This window comes from Diadema antillarum, unplaced genomic scaffold (assembly GCF_040938485.1).
Source record: "Diadema antillarum isolate AM-2024a unplaced genomic scaffold, OU_Dant_1.0 seq00000566_RagTag, whole genome shotgun sequence".
NCBI classification, from domain to species: Eukaryota; Metazoa; Echinodermata; class Echinoidea; order Diadematoida; family Diadematidae; genus Diadema; species Diadema antillarum.
The window spans coordinates 95,850-101,849 of record NW_027271505.1 but is presented as its reverse complement, the minus strand read 5'-3'; positions in this window follow the sequence as shown (position 1 = coordinate 101,849).

Sequence of the window (6,000 nt, the reverse complement as noted above, 5' to 3'; positions counted from 1 at the left end):
GTAATGAAGCAGCTGCCTTCATGATTTTATGATCATGACTTTTTACTACCATGTTTGATCTTAATCTCATAGATGCATCTCAGAAAATTCCCTTTCTTTGTCCGTATGCTTATTTGGCTCTCCCTCTAACTGACCAACATAAGAGCTACAAACTTATCAGCCACCTTCTTGATATTGTATTCCTCAATTAATATACAAGTACTTCATCAATTTGGGGTTTCTATTTGTGTAATTTTCTTTTCCTTTTCCTTTTTCTTTTTGCATTGCCTCTCATTCCAGTAAACAACCCTGGAACGAGTAGTTTAACAGAACGCTGATAGAGGATAATACATATAACTTGGAACAAACTTTACTCCTCTTTAACCTCTCACACGTTTTATCAAACAAGACGCAGATAAATAATGACAATTTATTTTCATCAGGCATCCATTACTAGTCACGACAATAAAGCAACACCAAGCATCTAAGAAAAAAAAATACTTCGCCTCGAATTCGTCTAATTCAGCAGTTGCTCCGGTCTTACTTTTCTCAATGTAATCAGGGTTAAGGTTTTGATAAGGTTTAATGTTTAGTTTGATATGAGGATTAGGATAAGGCTTAGGGTAATATTTGTGCATAGAATGTATGTTTGGCTTATCGACCAGATGTTTCATGGGAGCAATTGTCATTGAACCGTTTTTCTGTATCCTAAACTTATTTATACGCCAGGTTTTATCTCATTCTTTGCCTTTGTACAGAATTCTCTTTTTTTTTTCTTCACCTGCAGAAATTCGCCGTAGGGAAAACAAGTATAGCAAATCGATTCATCTCGGGCACTTTTCGGAAAAGCTATCAGGCCACTGTTGGGTGAAGCTGTTTTCCATACCTCAGTGTTTGTGTGTTTGTGTGCTTGTGTGTTCCTATAATCGTGAAGATGATGATGTGATTGGTTATGATGGTGATTCATTCGTTCATGTAATTGTTCATTAATTTATATCAAATTTTCTCATCATTTTTTGAGACCTTAGAAACGAAAACTCAAATTTACTGAAGGACTTACGCATGCAATTCATTTCATGTGTTTTGTTTGTTTCTTTTCATAGACACACTATACCTAATAGGTCAATTCAGTGCATAATTTGTTTGCCTTGGAACTTTTTTTTTTCACTCAGCAGAAAGGATTTTCATCAAAGCCTATTCATTGACGCATCAATGAAAATGTTACAGTTCTGATCCCTAGAAGTTGCAATAATTCTTTTTTTTTCTTTAACAAAATATGTGACATTAACGGCATAATTTACCATTTGCAGATGAAACAAAAACGCAGCATTAGTGCTTTAAAATAGTTCTAAAATGTGAGTTAGGGATAGAAACAACTACTGTAAAAATTTGAATCGGTAAAATCGATGTAAAGTATTGTTAAATTACACAATAGTTATGATAAAAATGTTTCCAGATTAAACCGTCTACATTTACGGTTTATTGAGAAAAATACAGATATCTCCTTACATTTTAGGCTTTATCGCGAACACTTCATAATTATGATAGGATGTTTTGTGTTACAACAGACCTACACATATGCATTAAATGTCATATCTTGAAAAATCTTAATGTAAATTTTTATTTCAGTCCTATCCCGCAGGTGGCTTCACTATATTTGTATATTTAAGGAACAATTATTTTATGCACTCCCAGTGCCCCTGACTCATTGCATAACCCGTTTGTATCTTTTCTCCTTCTTTTGGAAGACCCATATGGCAAAAATGAGTTACAGGTCAACTTGATCTAGTCTTGACAATTAAGATCACCAGGCGGTTTTATAAAGCTGCTCTTAAAGTTACAAACGACTTAAGAACGACTGGTGATCAGTTTTGATATGCTATACTTGTCTGAATTTCAATAATTCAGCGTAAGAACTGATCACCCGTCGTTCTCAAGTTGTAAGTAACTTTAAGAACAGCTTTATGAAATACCCTCCCCCACCCCCGGTCACTATGATGCGGGAAACCTCACACTTTTACTACAACCTTTCGCGAACTCTTTATGGGATTCCCATCCGGTCAAGCCACTCTTATCATCCACAGTTTTTGATAGTTGATGACTTCTATCAAAATAGATATTCAAAGAAACCGAATTGACTCTAGAATATAACTCCTATCCATCCTGAGCAATGACAAACAGTTTACTTTGGCTGCAATTGAGATTTTCTATGCCGATATTGTTTGTTTTCCAGTCGTCAATGTATTGCCGTCTTTGACGAATATCTCGATATTTAAGTCTGTGAAAGTAGAATTGAAGCCTGCACATCCATATTCATTATTACATAATACATCTTTCTTTCTTTTTTAAATCTCCGTTCAGAGCCGCCTTCTTAACTAAAATCATCTGCTACAGGAACAGAGAGTATTGCATGGCATTATGGGATACAAGTGGGGATGAAAAAGTAAGTAAAATGCATTTACATGACAGTTTTATACAGGATCCCCGCCTCGTGAAAAGTGTTTCTCTTTATCCTTTTCTTCTTGCACTATTGGAGGTATTCCTTATGGAAGTATCATCGGACTTTCGCTTTGGTATGAAAGTTTCCCTGGTTGTGAAATATCCCGTCAGAGGTTAGGTGACGATAATAATGATTTTGGTGCAGATTATTCAAAAAGAGAAAATGTGTACTTCGCTACAAGTGTGTATAACATCAGAACAACATTTTATGCTAAAAGCTTGGTTGAATAAAGATAATTTCTGATAAGATTTTATTTCGTTTACAGATTTGCAGTACGATGTTTGGAAGTTGAATAAATAAAATGATATGACGAATTCACAACACATTAAAAGATTATTCCACTTCTTCATTGTACTTAATCTTTTCTTACCTAACCTAATCTCTCTTCTTCTGTTTTTTTTTTTGTTTATTTGCATTTACTTTGCCAACTTATAGTTTCGTGCAGTGGCCGCGCTAACATACAGGAGGGCAGCTGCCGCACTCGTAGTATACGACATAACAGAGAAGGTAAAATGCAAACATCAGTAGCTCATAATGGTATACAGTATTATTATTGATGGCTAGTTAGATTTTTAAGCATGTAATCGGAGTCACTTCATTGTTTCACTCTGCAAAGTTTAAATATTCTGTCGTACGATTGAATTTTACACAGAGTAACAAACAAAGGAAATTCAGCTAACTACATATACTCCATAATTTCACAAGAAGTGTCTTGAAAATCAAACCAATAAGGGACCATACCTTTGTTTCAGTATAGCACTAGTACGCTACAGCAGATCACTTCAATAAACACTCATCTCTTAAATTTCACGACTATTTTATTGTATTTCAAGGAATCATTTAATGATGTAGAATACTGGATGAACGAGCTACGGAAGAAAGCTCCAGAAGATATTCTCATCTTTGTAATCGGAAACAAGTCGGACCTAGAATCTGAGCGGGCTGTGAGCCGGAGCTCGGCCGAGCAGTACGCACGAGAAAACGACGCCGTACACCTCGAAGCGAGCGCCAAAACTGGAGAGGGCATCTCAGAAATCTTCCAGGAAATATGTACGTTGTTTCTCATTTCTGTATTAATACAGTTTTAATAGTATTAATATTTCATGAAATTGCCATGTTCGTCATGATTATTGTTCAGTGAATTGGGCATCTTGGGAGTATAGTGGTGTAATGTAAAGCTATGAACCGAAGATCATGAGTTGAGTTGAGTTTATTAACAACTTTTTTGTACATATACATGTGAATATGATAACATGATAACATGAAATTACATATAATAAGATAAACATGAAAATCTTTTATGAGAATACAATGACATTATACAAGGTACTTACAGCTATACATGCATGCATATATATTTACATACTTGATTTATCTTACCAAAGAATACATGTGGTGTAATTTGATTTAATTTCATAAAGATACATTTTTCACTGAAAAGACAAAAAAAAAAATGAATAAGTATGTAATATAGACATATATGCATAGACAAAGGTTCTGAAAAAAACAAACCCCAAGGTAATGTTGTCGAAGGGGGAACCAAAAGTTAGCACAAGTGCTAGTCGAGAATGGTTCTCACGTTCAGCTACACTGCAAATTGCAAGGTCTGTCCTTCTAAAGTACTATGCTTTATAAGTACATTAAGCTGAACATTACGTATTCTTTTATTCACTAAACTTTATTTAACAAATCATTTTTTTAGATTTCTTCGAAATGAAGATCTTGTTCTTTCCTGTTGAATATTTTGGGCAAACTATTCCAGAACTTTGACCCGACAAAAGATATAGAAAATGTACCATGTGCCGTTTTACATTTCTATCAGGTGTATACAAATAATGTTTGTTATTCAAACGAAGAAGACACCTAATAACAACAATGAAAAATTAACTCGTGACTATGATTGATTGGTGACAACTGAAGTGAATCTGGAAAAGATGACGAAGTTGGCCAGGAAAATAAAGTTCATTACTGTTTCGTTATAAAGTTGCAAACCCACATTGATAATATGTAATTGTCTTTGGTGCATGTATTCATTGGCAGTATAGCACTCATGAAATGAATCACTTCATCAAAATGTTTGAGGACAATGCCATAGGTCATTATCAATCTGGGCTTTAAATTGTCACATTTTTACGCAAAAACGCCATTGTCATATTTCTAGGAAGGTCATAGGGTTATAGAGTTGATTATAACATATTTCCCTGCACTGTGAGAAACGTCGCCTTTAATTGAAATGCACGTCTTATCAATTTAATTGGAAAAGCACACAAAACCACTGTCTCAAGCAAAGGAAGTTGTACTTGTTATGTCCGATATTTTTATTTCAATGTACATACGTGGTGTACATAGTGGCCAATGAATAATTTTGACCGATTTCTCACTTTGCTTATTCGCAAAAAGGGAGAAATATTGGTGTTTCAAATAGGAATAGCAGTCTGGGACAAGAAATGATTTTATTCAGCAAAGCAAACAGAGAAGTCTGGGAGGTGGTGTTAATCGATGTCTATAATTCTTCTTGAATTCAATTTCTGTTGAGCATTGCTGTTTCAATTAGGGCGATGAAAAGAGTGATTTGACTAGATCTTATAAGGCGCAATATCACGATATGATATGATTAATATTTTCGTCAATCTGAACCCCAGTATTTGCTCAATTTGTTAAAATTGTGAAGTTCCTGATATCTTCGAACAACACTGACTTCGATACTGGAAAAAACATTATTTCGGCATTGATGATGAATGTTTACTGCGATATTTTCCATTTTCAGCCCTATGTACTGGTATAGAAGAAAATGAGGTTGCTTTTGAACGAAACACTTGAATATTCTCTTTATTTGTAGTATATTTCTGCGATGATTGATGTTACTTCTTATAAGAATTGTTATGTATACATAACAATCCCCTATTTACCCCTCACGAGACCGTCGGCTTCCAGATGTCATTACCGATATGCAAAACTATGTTTGATCTTAGGAATCAAGTTTTTTTTTTTTTTTTTTTTTTGTCTGTTACAAATATCCTTCCAACGTGACAGGTGCAACGCTGTCAAAAGTTTCACAAGACAAGAACTCCGGCCATCTCGACCAACGGGAAAAAGGTACCACTATTCGTCTTGGTTCGTCCCTCAACGATCAGCATGGTGTGGGAGGAGACACCGCTCGTGGTTGTCGATGTCGTACTAATTAGTATACAGAAAAACGACAAGACGAAGAATTCACTGAAAACTATATAAGAAACATGAAAGCATGGGTTTCAAGTTCCAGTTGTACCTCGCCTTATTCTTTGATGCGCTGTGGCATAGTGGATAAGACTCCCGACTCCCAATCGGAGGACGCGAGTTCGATTCCCGTCCAGTGCTTACGTCCTTGGAGAAGATGTTTTTATCAACCACGTCGACCAAGGTATACAAAAATGGGTACTTAGCTAGGGTAATAATGTTGGCAGAGCCCTCTGGTAGAGCAGTGGCAACACTGAAGAGGCTATCCTGATTAGAGAAAGCATTATTATTTTTATTATCATTAT